The sequence below is a fragment of the Thermobia domestica genome, chromosome 14 (genome assembly GCF_964235325.1).
Source record: "Thermobia domestica chromosome 14, izTheDome1.hap1.1, whole genome shotgun sequence".
Taxonomy (NCBI): domain Eukaryota; kingdom Metazoa; phylum Arthropoda; class Insecta; order Zygentoma; family Lepismatidae; genus Thermobia; species Thermobia domestica.
The window spans coordinates 38,583,255-38,610,368 of NC_137467.1; the positions used below are offsets into that span (position 1 = coordinate 38,583,255).

General features: G+C 35.5%; 1 long non-coding RNA gene across 1 annotated transcript; it reads right to left on the reverse strand.

The window, feature by feature from the left end:
• Positions 1 to 236: 236 nt before the first annotated feature.
• On the reverse strand, positions 237 to 22,284 carry LOC145670595 (uncharacterized). Its single transcript, XR_014128354.1, has 3 exons — positions 22,212 to 22,284; positions 1,710 to 1,855; positions 237 to 734 (listed from the first exon to the last, which is right to left on the reverse strand). It is a non-coding gene; the product is annotated as an uncharacterized LOC145670595 (long non-coding RNA).
• Positions 22,285 to 27,114: the final 4,830 nt, after the last annotated feature.

Consider the following 27,114-nt stretch of genomic DNA (forward strand, 5'->3'; position numbering starts at 1 on the left):
TGACATAAGACACCCCAACATACATACACGGCGTAGCCACATACCAGTAGTAGCAGTGGAACACCCAGAAATATTCTGTGCATAAATAAGATTTTGAGAGAAAAAATTAAAATTATGAGAGCAAGCTAACATTATGTAGTTATAATTTACACTGTGCACTATAATAAATATACATATATATCAGTTTATATCGGTTAGTAGTTAAATAAAAAATATAAATGTACACTATTCTGGCTTTATTTATTTAAATTCTCTTCAGCAGAATCTTCATGCTGCTCGTATTATTTGTTTCTACACATTAAGAAGAATCTTCTCAAATATCAGAAATTCACATTTTAACTTGTAAAAGCTTGTTCTAGAAAATTAAGTCACTGACACGCTAATTCAATAAAAATCAACAACAACAATATTTATGTATGTTGCTAAAAATATGTTCCACAAATCTACGGCGCATGGGGAATAGATCTTTTCACGAAATGTCACTTTTTTGCTACTTTCAAGAAATATTACATTGCTGAATAAGCAGAAGTACTTATTTGCTTCTGTATAATCTCACTTTTGATTACCACAACTAACTCTAATTTCGACGCTGCGAATTGTCAGTTTAAGTTCTGTGGAACTGCAGCTGAATTCGTAACTGAATTTCTTGTTTGTCTCTGTATGGCATGTTGAACCCAAATCCCAATAATCTACGCGATCTCATCGTTAGTTACGTTTCTCTTGTGTTGCAGTTTCTGAAAATAAAAATAATAGCCAGTGTTTAATAACATAATAACAGCAGGGAAGGATTAGAGATCAATTATTACATCTTAAACTTACAAAAATATTTAAAATGTTTTTGTAGGACCTACAGCAGCTTGTGAAGACAATAATGTGTTACAAAAGTTACATCCTGAAGAAAATGTAAAGAGCAAGGAAGACAACAGCTAAAGCTGAAAGTGACATACCTCAGACTGTAGCTTAATTACGGACGTTGTAACATGTTGAAGCGGTCGCACTTTTATTTTTAAAAAGTATAGCACCTTATAAATATTAAACTTAATATTAAAAATAATAATAATTTGAAAAACGTGTGGCAGCATTTGAGTTGATGAAGAACTAGCGTCTCATTCCGAAGCCTCCGATCTCAAATCTGAGCCCGATCATTCTTTTTCCCTCAGTCGCACCAAATGAATGGCGAGATGGTTACTAAGGCTTTGATGACCGCTACCTTGCTCGATTTCTTTGCCACGGAGCAGGCCATACATATTACTTTGCCTTATACAAATGAATAATTTTGACAATGTAGGAATTAATCCTGAAGTGCTATAGAAAACTACCAACATGACAGAACAATTCAATAAAAGGATGAACTATATTTTATACATATTCAGCTCTCTCTTCCACGGACACTTAAATGTAACGTGTCACTTGAGGACAGGAAAATTGCACATTTTGCTAAAATAAGGATTTCCAAAGCCTTTTAAATGTTATAACAGCGGTTGCAGAATAGGCTTTTGGGAAATAAAGTTTACAGGAAGATGATTCTGAGAAGTATTCATAGCACAATAGTAAGTATTTAAACCGAAGAAAATAAAAATGGCACCAGAATGTTTTTTCCTTTTTTTAAACAAGAATTTAAACATAGTGTACCCCTCTTCAAATGACAACTTCTATATTTTTTTCCACTCTGAAAATGAGATTAAAGAACAGTCGGGAGAATTTCTTACCTATTATTGCGTTAGTGATTAACGAGAAAAGCTCTTTCCTTTTGCACTGTGCCAGCTAAATTGCTCAGCTATTGCGCTCTTCTTTTTCATGATGTTTCTTGTGATGGCTTCTAAGCTGTGACCTCCCAATTTTTCATTTCTTAGACCTGTAATGAAATACACATTAAGCACTCAAGTAATAGTAATGGAAACTTAGATCATACAACTGATGCCCTTAAACAAATTACATTGATTTTAGACGATAGTGTCACCGAGTCAGTTGCAATTGGCGCATCCTCAAAAATTAATATTTGAACTGACGTTTTATTTTTTCAATAAAAGTTACATACTAATTTTCAAGCAATTCTACAAGGTTGGCAAAAACCATGGTTTTTATTGAAACAAAAGTTTTATTGTTTAAATAATTTACTCTATATGGACAGAAATTAATTTGTTTCGCTTTGATGTTATTATGCAACAACAAGGTTATGCTGAAAGGGAATCCAAACCGCTTCTCGGCTTACATCCAAGAGAAATTGTCCATTTCGACACGAAACCGGGACTAATTGGTCACATGTGAGATTGTCGACTCACTCACGAAGGACTCCTGATAAAGATACCTTATACTGATCTTTACATTGGCCTAGTTGTTAATATAATTGTTAAGAGTCATTTCAGAAGGACAAAAAGATAAGTAGTTACAGAAGTAAAAACATTATACAGAATTGCATATAAATCAGGAAACTCCCGCCTTAGCCATTGGGAAAATCCTATTATTAGTTTAATTGTATTTATATGTAAAATTTTAAGGTCAACCTATCATATTAAATGACAAATTTGTTACGTAGATAACATTCAACAAAGTTAAAACAACGTCGAATCCAAGCTGATGTTGGAAGCTACATAGGCAGTTGATACATTTTGCCAATTTCTATCAATATATTTAAGCAACCTTAGCTTCTTTATAAAACGACAGGCATTCAGGCAAGTAGAAATATACAATTTGGTTTCGTTTCGTATGTTTAGGCTTAACATCCTTATGAAATACCAAAGTTATCACGGAGAAGACTTTCGCTTAAAGGGACACCTCGAATGGCTACTTGGTTTACACTTGAAAGAAGGGTTGTGGTTCGAACGAGAATTGAACACGGGAACCCTTGATTAAAAGCTGAAAAGTAGATAAACGTAATGCAGATGGTGTGGTATGTGGAGACGTCACTATGAAGTTCACAAGATTTAAAGCATTTTTCGTTTTTTTTTCTTTTTTGGTTTAAACCTGTTGGTTAAAAAAACAGCTGTTTAACCCTTTTGGGATCCTATGGTACAATTTGTACCATACGCGTTTTTCATGGTACATTGCGTTATTTCTCTTCTATTTGAGCTTTTTCGTCCGGGTTTTTTTGTTTTCCAAATCCAGGGGCCTTGTAGAAGACATTACGTATGGTTTCAGACCGCCCTGCGTCCAGACATAGGAGGTGATGACGTCATAAATCAAAAATGTATTTTCTCATTTTCTAAGCCTATGTTCAATATCTTTTGGCGGGCTTATTTTTCTACGTAGAAGATTGAAATTTTGCACAAACATTCAGTCCACCAAGTAGTATTTACCAGATTTTTTGTTCCGATGTCAGAGCTAAAACAGGGGGGGAACCAGAGGGGCAAATAGGTAAAAAGAAAGGGATTTTTTACCCCCAAAATCCCGTTTTTCGTAATTTTCCCGCCTTACATACATGATAGGACCACGTGTGCCACACCATTTGAAAGGCAGTTCCATTCTGAAGAGAACAACGTTCGAATTATTATTCTAGGGTAATTACGGCCGTCTCAGTGAATTTTTATCCAAATATACTTCTGTATAGTGTAAAAGTGGGGCATGGTATGGAAATTTTTTCTGGTGGGCCTATTTTTTCACGTAGAAGATTGAAATTTTGCACAAACATTCAGTCCACCGAGTAGTATTTACCAGAAGCTTTTCTCCGATTTCTGCGTAAAAACAGGAGGGTCCAGAGGGGCAAAAGTTGAAAAAAGGAAAATTTTGCCAAAAAAAATCCCTTTTTTAGGAATTTCCCGCCTTAGATACATGGTGGAGACATGTGAATGGTACCGCCTGAAAGACATTTCTATTCTGAAGAGAATTATTGGCGAATTATAGTCCTAGGGTAATTAGGGATGTCTCAGGATTTTTTCTCCCTGAGATCATAGTGTTTTATGGTAATTTGGGGCATTGTGGGAATTTTTGGTTCAAATTTTCTCGCCCTTACTATTCAAGATAGAAACTTGAAATTTGGCACACACATTCAGTATACCAAGTACTATTTATGAGATTTTTTTAGATGGCTACGATCACACAGGGAGATCCAGGGGGGGGCCAAAGTTCGAGAAAAAAATTTTCCCTCCGAAATCTTCACTTTGACATTTTTCCCGCTTCTGGTATACGGTATGGGCATGCGAGTGATACCATTTGAAAGCCAGCTCTATTATGAAGAGAACGAGGTATGGACCATGATCCTAGGATTAATAGTGACGATGCAGTAGCAGCTTGACGGAAAGTCTAAAATATAGCCCAAAATGCCAGGATCCCAAAGGGGTTAAACCAACCAACCCTGCCGTTGTAAATTAGAAATTGATGAAAGCAACGTATCTATAAAAAATATTACGAAATCTACAGGAAGACGAGGAATAATTTAACAGTTTCAGAATATACATGGTGGTTGTAAAGTCAATACCTATTTTTAATCTAGATTATCCTAGAAACTAGCATCAGCTTCGCTGGCGTGTGATACTGTTAACATTTTAGAAGTTGTGGAAAATGCGGGTGCATACGTTGAAATGTAACTTAATAACCAAATGGTGCACTCTAATAATGTATTCGATGAAAATAAAACTGACATAGGTTGTTTAGTTTTAGAAATATTCATTGTTACAAATAAGAACTGACTTTACACCCACGCTGTATTCAGGGAGTAGTAATGCAGAAAACAAACTATTCGCGAACATGGATAACAGATACTTCCCAGCATGCATTGTTTAACAAGTCACGTATTTCCAAATTACTTCCAAAGCAAAGCCTACACGAAGTTGTTCTATCAGAATTCATAAATACCAAATTCTGCGGAGAATTGTAGGCACTATAACGTCAGCAACCTACATTAATACACTAGTTTAGCATTGTTCACAGATTGAAAATATTATGTATAACTCAAGAAGCAGGTACAACTCAACAAGAAATTAAGATGAAATGAAACATTTAGTTTAATGTCCCACGTTTATGCATCCAGGGTGGGACGCTGATGATGAGAAAGGAATGAAATAGTGGAATAAAGTAAGTGGGAGGAAACGGGACAGCCCCGAGAAAACACACGCACACGGTTTGTCTACCACAAAGCCCGCTTGGCGCTAGCTGGGATCGAACCAAGGACCCCATGAAGCAGAGATGAACTACTTACTTTCTAATCGTTTCAACTAGTTCTAAACGTACTCGCTTCACTGTCAGACCAACAATTGAGCCTCTATCACTCTAATATACGGAATTTTCAAAAACTCTCGGACACGTGTCTACTAACTTTTACCACCCATCTCCCTTAGCCTTATAGACATAATCACGGGACGTTAAACTGAAAGATTTCATTTCATAATTTTTACCACCTCCACTCTCCCTCCATCGCCGTCAGTACCCTTCTTCTTCCCTTCTAGGACATATATTTAAATAAGAAAGCTTAATTACTTATCTAATTATTTTAAATTAGAAGTTCATGTTTCTAACCTTCAAACCAAAACCTTTTTCCTTTGCCCCTCTTTTCTTCAAATTTTTACTAAAATATCAAAAATCAGTGAAACACGTACAAATTATTTTGAATGAAGAGCCTAAATACAAAGCATCAAGTTTCTAAGCTTAAGGGATTCGGAGATGTGGCCATCTTATTAAAATACTTTTCACCCCTTTCCGCGTATCCGTCCTATTTGTTCCATTCTAAGTTGTGTCAAAATAATAATAATAATAATAATTAAAAACTGAAATACGTGTCTAATTATGTTAAATGATGAGTCCGAATTTCAAACTCCATGTTCCTAACCTTCAAATCTTCCGGGATATCGACATTTGATAATAATAATTGCAAACTCATCCCGTTTTTCATTTTCCCCTCTTATCTTCCCATTTTTACTAAAATATCAAAAAACCCTTAAAAACTTATCAAATTATTTTAAATGAGAAGTCCAAATAAAACTTCAAGCATCTAAGCCTAAGACATTCAGAGATATGGCCACTTAACTAAAGTACTTCCCACCCCTTATTCCCCCTTTCACGTAGAATTTCCAAAATACTTCCTTAGTGGTACCATACGTCACAAATCCCTTGTAGTCTCGAAATTTCAAGTTTTTAAATTAATCGGCTTGGCTTGTGCGAGGATCAGTCAGTCGTCACTCAGACCTTTAAATTTTAGGTGCTGGATTACTTTCGGCGCACCACATTTTGGAAGATATGCAGGTAAAATTCAAAACTATACATGAAAAGACACATTTATAAAAAATAAATTTCTGCGGGCGATAGAAATTAATTCAAAGCAATATACATGTATTTTAGGTTTATAAGTGAAGCGTTACAAGTGTAAAATAATTACAAATGCTTTACGATGGATAAAATACGTAAGTGCATATGAAAGACAACTGTATAAGATACTATTTTCCACCGGCGCCGTATTCCTACATATTGTACAGAAGCTGTATTTTATATTTACAAGAGAAGCACTACTAGTATTACTTTTGGTTGGTTTTTATTCTTGGCACTGTAGTTCTTCCCGAACTTCTTTTAAACCTCTATTTAAATTTCTTGAAATCTTATCTCTTCCATGTTTATATATATATGAACTTCTAAAATTTGTAAAAAAGGTATATAGATAGGTATAATAAACAATTTCCGGTTGAACTCAGATATTCATATGCATAATACAAGACAAGCGTCGGATCTTCATGTAGTCTTCACGTTTAAAAGTGCATAAGAATAGTACATTTCCTATGGCAGTGAATATTTATAACAAGCTTCTTTCCATTTAAAAAACAAAACATCCGGTTTCAATAAAGCAATCAAGTACTAACTATTCGAGCACTGCTTCTATTCTGTAGGAGAATATCTCGCAAATCCATAATCACTTATATTAAAAATGTCTGTAGTAAATAAGGTTTAAAGTGTATATATATTTTTGCATATGTATAATGTAATGCATTATTAACTGTTATATTGTTTCATATCGTTGTATGTAAATTAGAATAATGAAAAATTGTACCTCTTTCACTTAAATTGACGCTATTTTACTATTGGATGTAGATTTAAATGAATAAATATGTACACATTCCATGTTCTTGTGACGTGTCCAACTCATACGTTCACGTTGTGAACAATTTGTATGAAAACGTGTGAAAATAAATACAATACAGTAGTACTCCCCGGCGTATATTGAGCCGAGTCAGCAAAAATTTTTGTGACGTCATAGGTCAAAGGTCAATGACCTTGGCCCGGGGTCAATGACCTAGGGGTACCTAGGACCACCCCATCTAAATTTTGGCAGGGGTACCTTGGCCCACCCCCTAAATTTTGGCAGGGGTACATAGGACCACCCCCCTTAAATTTTGGAAATTGCCAAATTTAAAAATTTGGTATGGTAGCCTAGGACCATAGTATGTACCTCTATCAGTATTGGGTGTCTATGTCGTTCCCTTTTATGGGTAAAAAATTGCCAAAAATTTAAATTTCGTGGGTTTTTGACCTAATTTATCCCCTTGGATGAGGTGTTATTACCCTATATAGTTATATGGGCGTATACAGGGGTCCATTACCTTTCATAAGACATGGGTATATTAATGCACCCCTTGAAAAATTTGGGAGGGGTACCATGGCCCACCCCTTCAATTTTGGAAATTGCCCAATTTCAACATTGGGTATTATAGTACCGGACCCTAATATGTATCATGATAAATTTGGGTGGTCCACCTCGTTCCCTTCTAGGGGTACAAAATTGCCAAAACTATAAACGTAAGCAATACGTTGTACCACGTGTTTGGTTTTCGACCTAATTTATCTCCTTGGATGAGGTCCTATTACCTTATATGATTATATGGTCATGTATAGGGGTCCATTACCTATCATAAGACATAGGTACATTTGTGCACCCCTTTAAAATTTTGGGAGGGGTACCTTGGCCCACCCCTTCAATTTTGGAAATTGCCCAATTTCAACATTGGGTATTATAGTACCGGACCCTAATATGTATCATGATAAATTTGGATGGTCCACCTCGTTTCCTTTTAGGGGTACAAAATTGCCAAAATATAAACGTAAGCAATACGTTATACCACGTGTTTGGTTTTCGACCTAATTTATCTCCTTGGATGAGGTGTTATTACCTTATATAGTTATATGGGCGTATACAGGGGTCCATTACCTATCATAAGACATAGGTATATTAATGCACCCCTTGAAAAATTTGGGAGGGGTACCTTGGCCCACCCCTTAAATTTTGGAAATTGCCCAATTTAAACATTGGGTATTATAGTACAGGACCCTAATATGTATCGTGATAAATTTGGGTGGTCCACCTCATTCCCTTCTAGGGGTACAAAATTGCCAAAAATTCAAATTTCGGGGGTTTTTGAGCTAATTTATCCCCTTGGATGATGTGTTATTACCCTATATAGTTATATGGGCGTATACAGGGGTCCATTACCTTTCATAAGACATGTGTATATTAATGCACCCCTTGAAAAATTTGGGAGGGGTACCTTGGCCCACCCTTAAATTTTGGAAATTGACCAATTTAAACATTTGGTATTATAGCACAGGACCCTAATATGTATCGTGATAAATTTGGGCGGTCCACCTCGTTCCCTTCTAGGGGTACAAAATTGCAAAACATATAAACGTAAGCAATACGTTATACCATGTGTTTGGTTTTTGATCGATTTTATCCCCTTTGATGAGCTGTTATTATCCTATTTAGTTATATGGTCATGTATAGGGGTCCATTACCTTTCATAAGATATGGGTATATTTGTGCACTCCTTTAAAAATTTGGGAGGGGTACTTTGGCCCACCCCTTAAATTTTGGAAATTGCCCAATTTAAACATTTGATATTATAGTACAAGATCCTAACATGTATTATGATAAATTTGGGTGGTCCACCTCGTTCCCTTTTAGAGGTACAAAATTGTCAAAATATAAACGTAAGCAATACGTTGTACCACGTGTTTGGTCTTTTGGCCCAATTTATTCTCTTGGATGAGGTTCTATTACCTTATATGGTTATGTATAGGGGTCCATTACCTTTCATAAGATATGGGTATATTCGTGCACTCCTTTAAAAATTTGGGAGGGGTACTTTGGCCCACCCCTTAAATTTTGGAAATTGCCCAATTTAAACATTTGGTATTATAGTACCGGATCCTAACATGTATTATGATAAATTTGGATGGTCCACCTCGTTCCCTTTTAGAGGTACAAAATTGTCAAAATATAAACGTAAGCAATACGTTGTACCACGTGTTTGGTCTTTTGGCCCAATTTATCCTCTTGGATGAGGTTCTATTACCTTATATTGTTATGTATAGGGGTCTATTCCCTATCATAAGACATAGGTACATTTGTGCACCCCGGGAGGGGTACTGTGGCCCACCCCTTAAATTTTAGAAATTGCTCATTTTATATATTTGGTATTATAGTACTGGACCCTAACATGTATTATGATAAATTTGGGTGGTCCACCTCGTTCCCTTTTAGGGGTACAAATTGCCAAAATATAAACGTAAGCAATACGTTGTACCACGTGTTTGGTATTTTGGCCCAATTTATTTCCTTGGATGAAGTCCTATTACCTTATATGGTTATGTATAGGGTCTATTCCCTATCATAAGACAAAGGCACATTTGTGCACCCCTTTAAAAATTTGGGAGGGGTACTTTGGCCCACCCTTATCTTATGATAGGAAATGAACCTATATACATGACCATATAACCATATAAGGTAATAGAACCTCCTCAAGCATTTGGTATCATAGTACAGGTCTCCAATATGTACCACTATAAATTTGGATGGTCCACATCGTTCCCTTTTCATAGGTAAAGAACTACCAAAAATCAAATTTCGGAGGTTATTGACCTCTATTTAGCATGTTATATGGATATGTACAGAGGTTTATTACCTTTATATGTTTATGTTCCCTTTTAAATTTGGGAATTATCAAATAACAAAATTCGGTAAACGTTTTCTAAACCCCATTGTAGATGTTGATGTTCCTCTTATGGCCAAATATTCAAAATTTAAATGTTATTGACCGGCTTTATTATTGAATAAGTACAGGATTTATTACTTTTTCATAAGACACAGGTGTATTTGTGTACCAATCTTAAATTTTGGAAGGGGTACATTTCTTATTGTCGTATCAATAATTGGTAATTGGATAGTATTTCATTCATTGGGTAAATCATTAGGATCACGTGATCGGTTATTGACCTATGATGGGATTAGGAGTCCAGGACATTGGTACATTGAAACTTTGTAGGATAATTTGATAATGCGTCATTGGTTTTGATTATTCCCGCCAAATATAAACGTAAGCAAGACGTTGTACCACGTGATTGTCCTTGATGAGGTAGTGTACAGGGATTCATTTCCTTTGTTGTGGTACTTTTTAAGTTTGAGTACACACACACACTTCTAGAAAACAGTTGGTTCTACTCAGGTAAACAATTGACGGACATTATTGACCTTATTGAACATATAATGATATGATTAACTCTAAGACTTAGGTATATCAGGAGAAGTATTCTTTAAATTTGGGAATGGTGATAAACAGAATTTTAACATAAGGTGCGAAATTTGAAACAATACATTGAACTTTAGTCACAGCTCATAGTCTAAGATCATTGGTGGTGATTGATTTGAAATCTGATAGCTAACCTTATTGAATCTTATGACTCATAGACGAAAGGCAATACATGATACAACAGTTTGAAATTTAATCATAAGGTGATGTAATCTGACACTAGCAAAGTTATTGTTAATGCAATTTGATTGGATGATCACTATCTTTCCTGCAATCTGATTGGTTGATCACTATCTTTCGTGCAATCTGATTGGCTGATGATTTTCAAATCTTTGCTGTATTCAGTTTTAAGTTTTGTTTAACATTTAAAAATCTTGGTTTCGTTCAACATTTTGCACTCACTGATAAATATGATCAAAACCGTTTATTTGTTAATCGAATAGTTAAAAACCGGATAAAGTTTGACGGTTAACCGTGAAACGTAAAAATTTTTTAGTTTGAAAATTTTTTGTTTGAAATTTTTGTTTGAATTTTTTGTTTGAGAATTTTGTTTAAATTTTTTTTGACAACTTTTGTTTCAAAATTTTTTGTTTAAAAATTTTTTTGTTTGAAATTTTTTTCGTTTCAAAATTTTGTTTGAGATTTTTTCGTTTGAAATTTTTGTTTGAAATTTTTTTCGTTTGAAATTTTTTGTTTGCAAATTTTTGTTCGAAAATTTTGTTTAAAATTTTTTGTTTGAAATTTTTCGTTTCCAAATTTTTCGTTTCAAAATTTTGTTTGAGATTTTTTCGTTTGAAATTTTTTGTTTGAAATTTTTTTCGTTTGAAATTTTTTGTTTGCAAATTTTTGTTCGAAAATTTTGTTTAAAATTTTTTGTTTAAAATTTTTCGTTCCCAAATTTTTTGTTTGAAATTTTTTGTTTCAAAATTTTGTTTGAAATTTTTTTTTGGTTTGAAATTTTTTGTTTGAATTTTTTTTTCGTTTCAAAATTTTGTTTCAAAGATTTTTGTTTGAAATTTTTTGTTTCAAAGTTTGAGTTGACATTTTTAAAGTTTGTGCACTTATTAGTAAAGAACCGGAACTGTTTAGAACAAAAACCTTTGACAACATTATGGTGCAATAGTACACGTCAGAACCTGGGGTTGTACTTGAAATGAAAAAAAACACAATTCATTGAAATGGATCATTTTATTACACTCCACATACATCCATACCAGATAGTGGTTCTGGATATTGTCGATACAATGTATTTTGAACTTCTTGCACTAGTTTGTCTTTAGCGTATAATTTTAATTCCAATTGAAGTCTTTTAAGGTCTAATGCAATATCAATTGGTGGAAACTCAATGTTCATTTGATCACAAATAAACTGTTTATCAATACAGGTATGCACCCACGAACGATGTTGACAACCATCACAATATCTAGATACATGTTGTACAATATGCATAAATAGTACTTTTTCAGGAATATACTAGTTTTGTTGCACACTTCCACTGCATGTTTCACACACTGAAATACGCTGATGAATTTGTTCCATTCCGTTTGTGTTAGATACACCATGTTGCGAGGGACATGGAATGTACTCTTCTTACGTAACAGCACCATCTTCTCTTCGAGGACTGTACGCAGCACCACTTCATGATTTGAGCCTAATGATTTGACTATGGTCACATTTAGCTCATCATGAAAATAATCGTTCATTTGGTCGATTCGTGAACATAATATTTGCCATTCTTCACAGGTCAGTTGTACACCAAATTGTTCTGCTTTGCCCAATCGAATCACAGGTTCAAATGTTCTAGCACTGATACCAATCACCACATGTTTTGTTTGAAATATATTTATTGGATAATAGCTTGCGAAGATGAACTCTTTATCGTTAGAAGTACACATCTTTCCTCCTGAAAAGCACTTGCTCAAATGATTTCGTGGGATGACAGTGTATTGGTTGATTTATAGTTATTGCTGACGTCATTGGAAAGGAATGTGCTGATTCATGGTTTCATCACAGTTGCTGACCAACCAAATTCATACAACTACAGCTGACGTCATTGGAAAGAAATGTGCTGATTCATGATTTTATCACAATGGCTGACGAATCTGGCTGTGTACTAAATTCAAGTTGATGACTTCGACCCAAGAATCCTTTGTAACATAAAGATACAGATCCAGTATTTAAGAAACGCAGCAGTTCTTCTTGTTTTGATGGTTCCAAGGGTAAATATCTTGCTGGTAAAATTATATTCTTATCATTTTCAAGCTTCACTACGATTCTTAATCCAAACTTTGTAGGTATGATTTGGCTAGCTAAGATTCTATAAGGTACATTCTGTTGTAAATCAGTAATCTTGGTAAATGATTTCATCACATCACGTGTGTTTAGAAATTGCAGACAAGTAGCCATGATGATGTTATCATGAATACTAACTCGAACGATGATGCAAAACTGATGACGTTGCATTATCGTGTTCTGACGTGTACTATTGCACCATATTCTGACGTGTACTATTGCACCACAATGTTGCCAGAGGTTTTAGTTCTAAACAGTTCCGGTTCTTTACTAATGAGTGCACAATCTTTAAAAAATTTGGAAACGAAAAAATTTCGAAACAAAATTTTCAAACGAAAAAAAATTTCAAACAAAATTTTGAAAAAAATTCAAAACAAAAAAATTTGGAAACGAAAAATTTCAAAACAAAAATTTCGAACAAAAAATTTTAAACAAAAAATTTTCAAACAAAATTTTGCAACAAAAAAAAATTGAAACAAAAAATTTTCAAACAAAATTCTGAAACAAAAAATTCAAACACAAATTTGAAACAAGAGTTTTCAAACAAAAACTTTCAAACAAAAAATTTCCAAACTAAAAAATTTTTACGTTTCACGGTTAACCGTCAAACTTTATCCGGTTTTTTAACTATTCGATTAACAAATAAACGGTTTTGATCATACTTATCAGTGAGTGCAAAATGTTGAACGAAACCAAGATTTTTAAATGTTAAACAAAACTTAAAACTGAATGCAGCAAAGATTTGAAAATCAGCAACCAATCAGATTTCACGAAAGATAGTGATCAGCCAATCAGATTGCACGAAAGATAGTGATCAACCAATCAGATTGCAGGAAAGATAGTGATCATCCAATCAAATTGCATTAACAATAACTTTGCTAGTGTCAGATTACATCACCTTATGATTAAATTTCAAACTGTTGTATCATGTATTGCCTTTCGTCTATGAGTCATAAGATTCAATAAGGTTAGCTATCAGATTTCAAATCAATCACCACCAATGATCTTAGACTATGAGCTGTGACTAAAGTTCAATGTATTGTTTCAAATTTCGCACCTTATGTTAAAATTCTGTTTATCACCATTCCCAAATTTAAAGAATACTTCTCCTGATATACCTAAGTCTTAGAGTTAATCATATCATTATATGTTCAATAAGGTCAATAATGTCCGTCAATTGTTTACCTGAGTAGAACCAACTGTTTTCTAGAAGTGTGTGTGTGTACTCAAACTTAAGAAGTACCACAACAAAGGAAATGAATCCCTGTACACTACCTCATCAAGGACAATCACGTGGTACAACGTCTTGCTTACGTTTATATTTGGCGGGAATAATCAAAACCAATGACGCATTATCAAATTATCCTACAAAGTTTCAATGTACCAATGTCCTGGACTCCTAATCCCATCATAGGTCAATAACCGATCACGTGATCCTAATGATTTACCCAATGAATGAAATACTATCCAATTACCAATTATTGATACGACAATAAGAAATGTACCCCTTCCAAAATTTAAGATTGGTACACAAATACACCTGTGTCTTATGAAAAAGTAATAAATCCTGTACTTATTCAATAATAAAGCCGGTCAATAACATTTAAATTTTGAATATTTGGCCATAAGAGGAACATCAACATCTACAATGGGGTTTAGAAAACGTTTACCGAATTTTGTTATTTGATAATTCCCAAATTTAAAAGGGAACATAAACATATAAAGGTAATAAACCTCTGTACATATCCATATAACATGCTAAATAGAGGTCAATAACCTCCGAAATTTGATTTTTGGTAGTTCTTTACCTATGAAAAGGGAACGATGTGGACCATCCAAATTTATAGTGGTACATATTGGAGACCTGTACTATGATACCAAATGCTTGAGGAGGTTCTATTACCTTATATGGTTATATGGTCATGTATATAGGTTCATTTCCTATCATAAGATAAGGGTGGGCCAAAGTACCCCTCCCAAATTTTTAAAGGGGTGCACAAATGTGCCTTTGTCTTATGATAGGGAATAGACCCTATACATAACCATATAAGGTAATAGGACTTCATCCAAGGAAATAAATTGGGCCAAAATACCAAACACGTGGTACAACGTATTGCTTACGTTTATATTTTGGCAATTTGTACCCCTAAAAGGGAACGAGGTGGACCACCCAAATTTATCATAATACATGTTAGGGTCCAGTACTATAATACCAAATATATAAAATGAGCAATTTCTAAAATTTAAGGGGTGGGCCACAGTACCCCTCCCGGGGTGCACAAATGTACCTATGTCTTATGATAGGGAATAGACCCCTATACATAACAATATAAGGTAATAGAACCTCATCCAAGAGGATAAATTGGGCCAAAAGACCAAACACGTGGTACAACGTATTGCTTACGTTTATATTTTGACAATTTTGTACCTCTAAAAGGGAACGAGGTGGACCATCCAAATTTATCATAATACATGTTAGGATCCGGTACTATAATACCAAATGTTTAAATTGGGCAATTTCCAAAATTTAAGGGGTGGGCCAAAGTACCCCTCCCAAATTTTTAAAGGAGTGCACGAATATACCCATATCTTATGAAAGGTAATGGACCCCTATACATAACCATATAAGGTAATAGAACCTCATCCAAGAGAATAAATTGGGCCAAAAGACCAAACACGTGGTACAACGTATTGCTTACGTTTATATTTTGACAATTTTGTACCTCTAAAAGGGAACGAGGTGGACCACCCAAATTTATCATAATACATGTTAGGATCTTGTACTATAATATCAAATGTTTAAATTGGACAATTTCCAAAATTTAAGGGGTGGGCCAAAGTACCCCTCCCAAATTTTTAAAGGAGTGCACAAATATACCCATATCTTATGAAAGGTAATGGACCCCTATACATGACCATATAACTAAATAGGATAATAACAGGTCATCAAAGGGGATAAAATCGATCAAAAACCAAACACATGGTATAACGTATTGCTTACGTTTATATATTTTGCAATTTTGTACCCCTAGAAGGGAACGAGGTGGACCGCCCAAATTTATCACGATACATATTAGGGTCCTGTGCTATAATACCAAATGTTTAAATTGGTCAATTTCCAAAATTTAAGGGTGGGCCAAGGTACCCCTCCCAAATTTTTCAAGGGGTGCATTAATATACACATGTCTTATGAAAGGTAATGGACCCCTGTATACGCCCATATAACTATATAGGGTAATAACACATCATCCAAGGGGATAAATTAGCTCAAAAACCCCCGAAATTTGAATTTTTGGCAATTTTGTACCCCTAGAAGGGAATGAGGTGGACCACCCAAATTTATCACGATACATATTAGGGTCCTGTACTATAATACCCAATGTTTAAATTGGGCAATTTCCAAAATTTAAGGGGTGGGCCAAGGTACCCCTCCCAAATTTTTCAAGGGGTGCATTAATATACCTATGTCTTATGATAGGTAATGGACCCCTGTATACGCCCATATAACTATATAAGGTAATAACACCTCATCCAAGGAGATAAATTAGGTCGAAAACCAAACACGTGGTGTAACGTATTGCTTACGTTTATATTTTGGCAATTTTGTACCCCTAAAAGGAAACGAGGTGGACCATCCAAATTTATCATGATACATATTAGGGTCCGGTACTATAATACCCAATGTTGAAATTGGGCAATTTCCAAAATTGAAGGGGTGGGCCAAGGTACCCCTCCCAAAATTTTAAAGGGGTGCACAAATGTACCTATGTCTTATGATAGGTAATGGACCCCTATACATGACCATATAATCATATAAGGTAATAGGACCTCATCCAAGGAGATAAATTAGGTCGAAAACCAAACACGTGGTACAACGTATTGCTTACGTTTATAGTTTTGGCAATTTTGTACCCCTAGAAGGGAACGAGGTGGACCACCCAAATTTATCATGATACATATTAGGGTCCGGTACTATAATACCCAATGTTGAAATTGGGCAATTTCCAAACTTGAAGGGGTGGGCCATGGTACCCCTCCCAAATTTTTCAAGGGGTGCATTAATATACCCATGTCTTATGAAAGGTAATGGACCCCTGTATACGCCCATATAACTATATAGGGTAATAACACCTCATCCAAGGGGATAAATTAGGTCAAAAACCCACGAAATTTAAATTTTTGGCAATTTTTTACCCATAAAAGGGAACGACATAGACACCCAATACTGATAGAGGTACATACTATGGTCCTAGGCTACCATACCAAATTTTTAAATTTGGCAATTTCCAAAATTTAAGGGGGGTGGTCCTATGTACCCCTGCCAAAATTTAGGGGGTGGGCCAAGGTACCCCTGCCAAAATTTAGATGGGGTGGTCCTAGGTACCCCTAGGTTATTGACCCCGGGCCAAGGTCATTGACCTTTGACCTATGACGTCACAAAAATTTTTGCTGACTCGGCTCAATATACGCCGGGGAGTACTACTAATACAATCAGGGTTTCAAAAACCCGGACTTTTTTGAAAAAGCCCAACACACCTGGACCCATATGCGGTTTTTCGGTTATTTTCGGGTTTAATTGAGTTTTTTTTTTAATATTCCAATGCCTTTAGGGTAAAAGTGTTAAAATGTGATTTATATTTCAAGATTATGATTGTCACAACTTGCAACAATTTTCTTTTCACTGCTGTTTTAAAAAATGACTGTCATTTTGAAATTTTACGTTTGATCGCCGCCAAAATATATACAGTTAATTTAGAGTGTCTTGTGCTTCTACTCTGAAAATTTCAACTTGAAAGACTGAAAATTGCGGCGTGGATACCCGCTATTTTGAAATTTTAGGTTGGTATGCCGCCAAAATCTGAACATGAAATTTAGTTTGTCTCTTACTTGTATCCTGAAAATTTAAACTTAAAAGACGGAAAGTGGTACCTCATTGTACGTGAGGCACAGGCAGATGAACGAACAAATATAGAACAAATCAGTCTAATACCCTCAGTGACATTCGCCAAATATGAACACCAATTATATTAATTGAAAACAAATATATTAATTTAATTTAGAACAAATCAATCTACAACCCATGTTTTATAAAGTAAATGTTTCAAAATGTCTTAAATAAAATATTTTCTAGCGTAAAATAAATGGTCTATTGTTGAAATTCACTTCCGATACGTTGTACGTTCAATTACGGGAATTTGTCGAGCACTTGTTGCAAGACCGTTCTCCCAGAAAATTAATTTAAAACAATTAACATATATGCAGGGTGTTTCAAAACAACACCGACACCGGTTTGGGAGGTGATACCTGACACCAACGTAAGACAAAAAGTATAGATCAACCTAGGTGACCAAATGCTTCCTTTCGGAGTTATAAGCTGCCGAAAACATGAACAAGAGGTAGTTGGACAGCAAGGCTAACTCCATAAAAATTGTTGCCTGAGTACCGCAGGATTCTGATACGTGTATTTTTGGAGAGTGCACATCTCAGTTTTTAAGTGAAGTCTCGACACGACTACGGCAGGTCCCATAGTTTTGGCGTTATAGACCTTTAAAGTTCACCATTTCATATTTTCGGCAGCCTACAAGTCTGAAAGGAAGCAATTGTACACCCAGGTTTGTCTATACTTTTTGTCTTATCTTGGTGTCAGGAATCATCTCAAAAACGTTGTCGGTGTTGTTTTGAAACACCCTGTATAATTCAACAACATAAAGTAAATGTTTCAATATGTCTTAAATGAAACTAAAAATCTTACAGCGTAAAATAAACAGTTTTATTAGGGACGCGGTGGCTCAGTGATAGAGCGTTCACTTCCGGTGTTTGGGGTCCCTGGTTCGATTCCAGCCCGCGTCGTATCGACTTCTTGGTGGATAAACACCGTGCTCGTGAGTTTTCTCGCGTTCTTCCGTTTTCTCCCATTTGGTTCATACCACCATTTCATTCATTTCTCATAATCACGGTCTTCTTTAGCCTAACAGGCATAACCGTGAGACGTAAAACTGAAAGATTTATTTTTTTTTCAAGTAGTTTTATGGTTGAAGTATTCAGTTCCAATGCTTTGTGCGTTTAATTGCGGGAATTTCCCGAGCACTTCTTTCGCGACGAAGGTTTATTATTATTTTCCGAAAATGCAAGCTTTCTTTACTGTACATCGAAACTTCCACAAGTACAAAGTGTGAATTCAGCACTTGAAATAGTAAGCGTTACGCACTCTTCGAAACTCCGAGCATTAAGATTCTTAAATTTTACACGAATTTTTACCCTATTGCTGCTGTTAATTTTACAGAAAGCTTATTTGAAAAGTAGCAACAAATAACTAAACTGTTGTTGGAAAACCAAACTCTACTGAAGAATACCAGTGTTACCATCAAAGATAATTAAAAATAATAATAATAGTTTTATTAATACACTACATATTTACTAGTACTACCAGCACCTATGGCCCTAAACCCATCAGATGTATGAGGGATAATGTCCTTCGGCGTCGCCGAGTAAGCGAGCACAGTATTCTCGGCAAGTATTTTCTAAAATAAAAAAATGTATATTTTACTTCAAATAGGATATAAGCACATTCCATAAATTAATTTGTTCTATAATTATCTCAATCTAAGGTACGGCTTTTTTAAATGCATTCAGAACTTTATAAAAGCCTTACTTTGGATGTTGTATACCTTAACGTGAAAGCATCTAATTTACCCAATTAAAGTCCAAAATCTGATAAGAATCACTTCCAATGTGATCACCTTAATTGCACCAATAATATGCTACGACAAAAATCTCATAAACCCAGGTGAGTCCAACCGGAAAAAACCTGGTGTTTTTTTCCGCGCTGTCCCACTTGAGCAAACCCTGAATACAATACAATACAATACAATACAAGAATAATTGTAATTTTTCATCAAATCTAGTCTGATGGCCCCCTTGAATTTTATACATGCTAGGTGAAATATTTACATTCGCTAACCGCAAATCATTTAAGAGACAATAATAAAATTAGCGAAAGAATTATAATTATTCACCAAATATTTCGAGCGGCACGCCAATAGTAAACCTGCACACAGAATTAGGCAATACTCGAGCAGGCTGTTTTACCAAATTTTGACGTATTTCTTGCACCTTCCGGTTTCTTTTTGCAGAACATGCACTAAATGAAAAATCCTTAAGTTTAACGTCCCGCGTTTATGATGCTTAGGCTAAAGAAGACGGTGATAATGAGAAATGAGTGAAATGAAGATAATGGGGGGAAACGGGAGAACCCGAGAAAACCCACGAGAACGATGTTTGTTCACTACAAAGTCGACACGGCGCGAGCTGGCATCGAACCAGGGACTCCAAGCACCGGAGGTGAACGCTCTACCACTAAGCAACCGCGCCCCCCTATGTACTAAATAAGGAGCTCTAAAAGAAAAAGCGAAACAACTTGTGCTGGGTGGCCAGTAAAAAAGCAAGAACGAGTCAGGCAGAAGCACAGCAGTGGGGCCCGAGCCTCAGCGTAGGAAGCAGGCACGTCAGCGACAGGGGGTGGGGGTACGCATGAAAGAGGATGGTCATTTACAATATTTGTAATTATTCTTATCTTCAAAAACACTTCGCAGATGTTCAGAACTGACGTATGAACCGGATATTCCCGCCGCTTACTTCTACCCTATTTGCATTCAAAATCCATTTCAATAAGCTGTGCAATGACAGAAATAACTTACATTCACACTCTTATTCCTTCAGGAAAAATATTTCACATTTTACCTATAAATTTTGTTCTTGGTGTAAACGTCTGCTCGAGTGAACCCCAAATTATTATAACCCAGTGGTGAATTTAAGGGAGGCTTCCGGGTTTAAGCCCATTGAAATTGTACTTACTATATTAAAGTAAATAAATTATCTTGCAGAATTTTCTCATCTCCAGGAACAAAGTTAGCCAAGCCCCTCTCCCCTAAAAAAATCGTGAATACGTCATTAAAATGGTAATATACGCGCCATTATCCCGTCATCAAAATAGAAGAGTACGTGCCTGCTCCCTTCGGAAGCACCCCCTTGGGCCCCCATCTTCACCCTCCATGACTCGGTTAGATTGTATTCGTGCTTTTTAGTAGCCCCCTAACACAGATTGATTTCTATATTTTGTACTGTACCTCTTAGCCACACATTAGGACTCAGTATAAATACGCAAACCGTAAAAGAATTGTAACTTTTCGACAATTAATTTCGACGGTCCCCTTGAATTTTATCTATGCCAAGTGAAAAATTTACACTTCGTTTGCCGAAAATCATTGAATACACAACAAGAAAGAAAGTGGCGAAAGAATTACATCTCACTAAGTATTTCGAGGAGCGTTTCCTCCAGACTTGTTTTTGGGAGGGTACTGTCCCCCCGGAGCATCCAAAACAATACGTTTAAAATAATAACTAGATAGTATTAGCAATGCCCTCGGAACATTACTTCTGAAAGAAACACAGATTTCGAGTGGCACGCCAGAAGTAAAACTAGACGCAGAACTATTATAACGTGTCATTAAAATGGTGATATACGCCTGGTAACTCTTTACCTTGGGCAAGGCAGTAACATTATAAAGTACAAATATCCGAGCGGGCGTTAGCGAGTGAAGGCGGGTTAGAGCCCCGCAGGGCACGTTGTTTTATGTCTTTCCTTCTTGGGAACTGTAACTAACTGCAGGAATAGGTTCAGATGAATTGGTTATTTCCACTGCTTTTCCTAAAGTAGACTTGCCCACATTTTTTCCCTTTGTTAAGCATCCACTCGCTCCTGCTGTCCTCCACCTTCGCCCTGCTCTGATTCATATAGTATTGGTGCGGGAAGGTTCTAGAACACAGGTCCCCCTATAGGTTAAGAGATTTTTTTCTGTATTAAAGTAAATTATTTAATTCACATAGTATTGCCGAGCGAGCGTTAGCAAGTGAAAGCGTGTTAGAGCCCCGCAGGGCACGTTGTTTTCTGTCTATATTACAGATAAATGGGAAGAGAGACCTGTGTTCTAGAGCACTGCCTATTGCTGCTTTTTAGCGGCCACGTAGTACAGGCTGATTTGTATTTTTTGCACTGTAGTCTTTACGTCATACATCCGGCCCCGTATATATACATACGCAAATCATAAAATAATAACTGTAATTTTTCGACAATTACTTCTGACGCTCCCTTTGAATTTCATCTATGCCATGTGACGTATTTCAAATCGCCTATCGAAAATCATTTAGGAGACAATAAAAAGAAAATTATTAAAATAATTCATTTTTCAGCAATTATTTCGAATGGTGAGCCAAAAGAAACCTGCACGGTATTTTACGTATAAACATAAAAAATGGAAATCTAGCCTCCCATATGCCTTTATTACTTTGTAAACATAAATTTGTCATAACTTTTACAGACAATAAAGCTAAATTATTTTATGTAATCGTTCTACTTACCGACTTTTCTTGTAAGTTCTTGTGTTGTCACAATTTCACAGAGACAGATCCACATTCAAATTCAACATATCCCGCAAGGAATGCTGGTACTTTAGATAAACAAATTACGGTTGATGTAGCGATGCTATTTTGCAATCTCAAATAAATGCCTTGTCACACAGGATATTATAAATTTCAAATTTTTAACAAATATATTTATTTGATGCTGCTATAATTAGTATAATGATTGGTAATAATGCTACTACGATACTCTTGTGAGAGAATTTATTCAACATTCGATAAAATATTCTGGAAATAATTCTATAATATTGCATGAAAATATTTCATTTAAGTTACAGGACAAGGTAACAAAAACATTTCCATACAAAATTAATAGGCGTTTTAAAAATATTTCTAATATTACGAACGAATTTATTTTTAAAATATTCGAAATATTTTAAAAACTATATTTCATATGTTTTCTTGTAAGAATAGAAAAGATTGCATATGACATGTTGGAAAACATTTTATTCTGTTCACAGGCCTATTCTGTTTTCTTTATAATGTAGGCCTTATATAAAACATTTTTAGTGTTACTTCGAAAACATTTTCTCTCTCAACTAGGGAGAGCTCCTCCGTGGCTAAGCGGTTAGCGCACGCGCCTTTGGCGCGGGAGACCCGGGTTCGATTCCCGGCGGGAGCTCATGTGGTTCGGATTCCACGTTAATCAGTAGGTCCACGTCTCATATCGCCTCGCTGCTGAACGGGACGTAAAACTCAAAATCAATCAATCAATCACTCTCTCAACTAAGGGTAAAAGGTGCGGGGGACGCCGCCCCCACCTGGAAAAAATATGTACGGCGTCTCCCCAGTTCCTAAAAAAAAATACAATGGTCAAAGATCGTCAGGGGCATGACGCCATCCAATACCTACCGTCCCCCCACCTTTTCAGATCCACTTTTACCCCTGCTCCCAACATTGAAAACATATTACATTACATTCAACACAATATTTCTATTACAGTTTGTGAAAATTTTCCTTACATTATTTTCGCAAATCATAGAGACGAGTTCTAGAGCACTGCCTATTGCTGCTTTTTAGCGGCCACGTAGTAAGGCTGATTTGTATTTTTTGCACTGTAGTCTTTACGTCATAATCCGGCCCCGTATATATATACGCAAATCAAAATAATAACTGTAATTTTTCGACAATTACTTCTGACGCTCCCTTTGAATTTACTAACGTTCTAAAAATGCACATGCTGTCAGTGGCGTATTTACGATTTTGTTTCGTGGAGGGTATCTTTGCTACCTTTATTCAAGGAAATGTGAAAATTGTGCAGGATATTTCATTTACTTTAATATAGTAAAACAATTTTGGGGGGTGTCTTAATCCCTTATTTAACGCCACTGCTTCCTGTAGTTCATTAAATGTTCTCCAAACACATTTTAAAAAATATTTCCGGCAAATATTTGGGATACTTCTCAGATCTAACAAGAAATATGTTTTCTCCAGTAACGGAAGAGTATATTCTGGAAACAATGTAAAAATGTTTCTATAATAGACCTATATCAGAAAATGTTGTTCACTACAGACACAAAATATTTTCCAAAACAGAATGGAAAACATTTTTCTATTCATTTTTTATGTTTTCTTTTATCTGTTTTAAAGTTTTATATTCAAAATTTGATAAAATATTCTGGAAATAATACTAAAATATCATACGAAAATATTTCTTTTAAGTTATAGGAGAAGATTACCAAAATACTTTTATAAAAATTAAGTAAACCTTTTTAAAACATTTCTGAAAAATATTTCTTATATTACGAAAGATTTTTTTTAAATATTCTAAAAGTTTTTTATAATATATATTTAATACGTTTTCTCGTAAGAATAGAAAATATTGCAAATAACGTATTAGAAAACATTTTTTAAATATGTGGAGTATATTTCGTTTCATTGTTTTCCGTATCACATATGGAAAACATTTTTAGTATCATTTCAAAAATATTTCTCTTCTCAGCAGTGAAAACATATTAAATTAGATCCAAAACAATATTTCTAATATATTTTGTGAATATTTTCCTGGATTTACATTCCGGCAAACATTCTCAAAATGTACTCCAGGTAATTTCTGAAATGTTTTACAAACATTTTTGGGAAAATATTTTCAGGAAATATTCGGAATACATTGGGGAAACCAGCATGGAAATGTCCAGAGAAGGAAAATCTTTTGGAAACCAAGGAAAATATTTTCTTTTGATTGAGGAAATATTCCTTGCTGTGTGGGAGGTAATTCTATTGATATATGATTTCCCATAATAGGTGTACGTAAATTTAAAAACGGGTAGAGCAATGTGGGAAGCGTTGCGTTAGCTGGTCCCCCTTCCTTAAAGGTTCGTTAAATTTATGTGAGTTTGTTTCACAAGTGGTAAAATAAACCCACATGGTGTCAGTAAAACTTGCAAAACTTTACCGTGAGCTGCGCACGATATGCGCCGTTAACGCGATTGTACCAAGTAATTTCGGAACAGGTTTGCTTTACTGAGTACGGTATCTTTAAAAAATGCGATAATAGGTCAGATTAGCTCCTGTCGCACATCGTCGGCTATGGTGCAAATCATCGTTATTTCATTGCCAGTGATGTGCATAGTGCTAAAAAGGGTGGTATGCAGTGTGCGGGCATATAAGTACAAGGGCACACATAATTTCGGCAATGTGTCCTTGCGCGCAAAAGAAAGCGTTGGCTATTGTGCAAATTATCGTTATTTCGTTGCTAGTAACGTCCAGAGTTCAAAAAGAAGATATAGTGTGTGGAGTTTTGAGTGCAAGGTCACGTTGCCAGAAACGTTTAGGTGTCCTTGTACTCAAACACACACCCTCTTCACCGCTCTTTTTAGCATTGTGGACATTACTAGCAACAAAATAACGACGATTTGTACCATAGCAATGCTGTATGAGGGAAGGAGCAATTCTTGTAGTATTTTACATTAGCCACTTCTCTCGTATATGTAGCTTATGATACAAATCAGTGTTATTTTGTTTGCTAATAAATGTGAAAAACAGAAAACCCAAAGAACAAACCTCAAAAAGGCTGGGAGGAGGTACCCCATGTTACGAGCGCGCTATACACAGTCCCGCTACTCCCAAATAATGCAATTTGGTTATTAATTATGTCCACAACTGTACAAGCATCAGTAACTACCTAATTGGTGTTAGTTTACATTAGCCTCTTCTCACCCTTGATGTTTTTCCAACACACAAAAAAATTCGGACTGGAAAGGGTTAACACATTTCTCCTGTAAATCTTCCTATTTTTGGCTAAATTTGACCCCCAACTTTTGCACGAACTCCGAAGTGGCTAACGTCAAATACATTCTAATAATATACCAATTGGTTACATTCTAATAATATACCAACCCTGTGAGACAAACAGCAAAGTTTCTTGTAGGGGTGGTGGTGGGAGTGATTGCGCATGCAATGCGCGCTCTTATCACGGGGATGATTTTCCCTCCAAGCGCATTTATTGATGTTTGTTTTTTGTGTTTTGGATTCTAGACATAATTAGTTATCAAAAGAGAGAAAGATAATAGCGGCATAAGCAACAATGTATAAGTTACTAATCGCAACAATTACCGCTGATTGTTAACGGCCCGTTTTCAAGTACATTGGCAGCACCGAGTAGCTACAAAGCGTGTTGTACGATAGAACTAATGAAGATTGCAATGTACACAATTAGCGCAAATTCGGCAGTTACGTTATTTGGCTCTCCATACATACTACAGACTTCATGTTAGATAAAGTTAGGTTAGATTGCATGAAAATTGTATAATGATGATACGAGGAATGGTTATAGTAACGTTTTGGGTCTTGTGCTAAATGAAATACCATATTTAATGTCACACACAGGAAGGGGGCAGTTTTGACAGGGGTATTCCAGGCTACAAAACCCTAAATTGGCCAGAGAATTTCAGAAACATCTCCCGCTCGCCACCTTGTGCTGTATTAACACATGAGATACATAATGTATTAAATTCACTACAGCACCAGTACTACAGTTCAATTTGATATTTATGTCTACAATCCACATAGCAAATGAGCTGAACATGTGCGTCGATAAGGACGAGGTTCGCGTGTTAGAAAAATTGAGATACGTGAATACGCCAGAAATGGGGTGATAGGAAGTATGTAAGATTAGTAATCTCCACATTAAAGAATAGTAATGTTCGCATTTCACACAGTTATAAATGAATTTAAAAAATAATAGCTTTGCAAGAACAATTTTAATTAAATGGACATATTACAAAATATAGAATTATTTTCTTATCTGGGGGCGCGGTGGCTCAGTGGTAGAGCGTTCACCTCCGGTGCTTGGGGTCCCTGGTTCGATCCCAGCTCGCGCCGTGTGGACTTTGTGGTGGACAAACACCGTGCTCGTGGTTTTTCTAGGGGTTCTCCCGTTTCCTCCCACTTTCTCCATTCCACCATTTCACTCATCTCTCATCATCACCATCTCCTTTAGCCTAACCGGCATAACCGTGGGACGTAAAACTTAAAGATTTCAATTTCAATTTTCTTATCTAAATTCTCCACAAACATAACTGTGAGATACGTATGAATTAGAAATAAACTTTTACACAACAGCTCACTAAATAAAAAGGTATAAAAATTTGTTTGGTTAATCCATCTTAAAATTTGAGAAAGCTTGGTTGTTTTTTATCAAAAATGTTTGAGCCTATTTCTGTGCGACAAATGCTTTTATTATTATTATTATTATTATTATTATTATTATTATTATTATTATTATTATTATTATTATTATTATTGTTATTATTACCTTTATCCATCCATAGTCTAGTCTGAGCTGTTGGGCACAAGTCTATCTACATAAAAGACGGAATTCCCTTGAAATCTCGATTCGTGA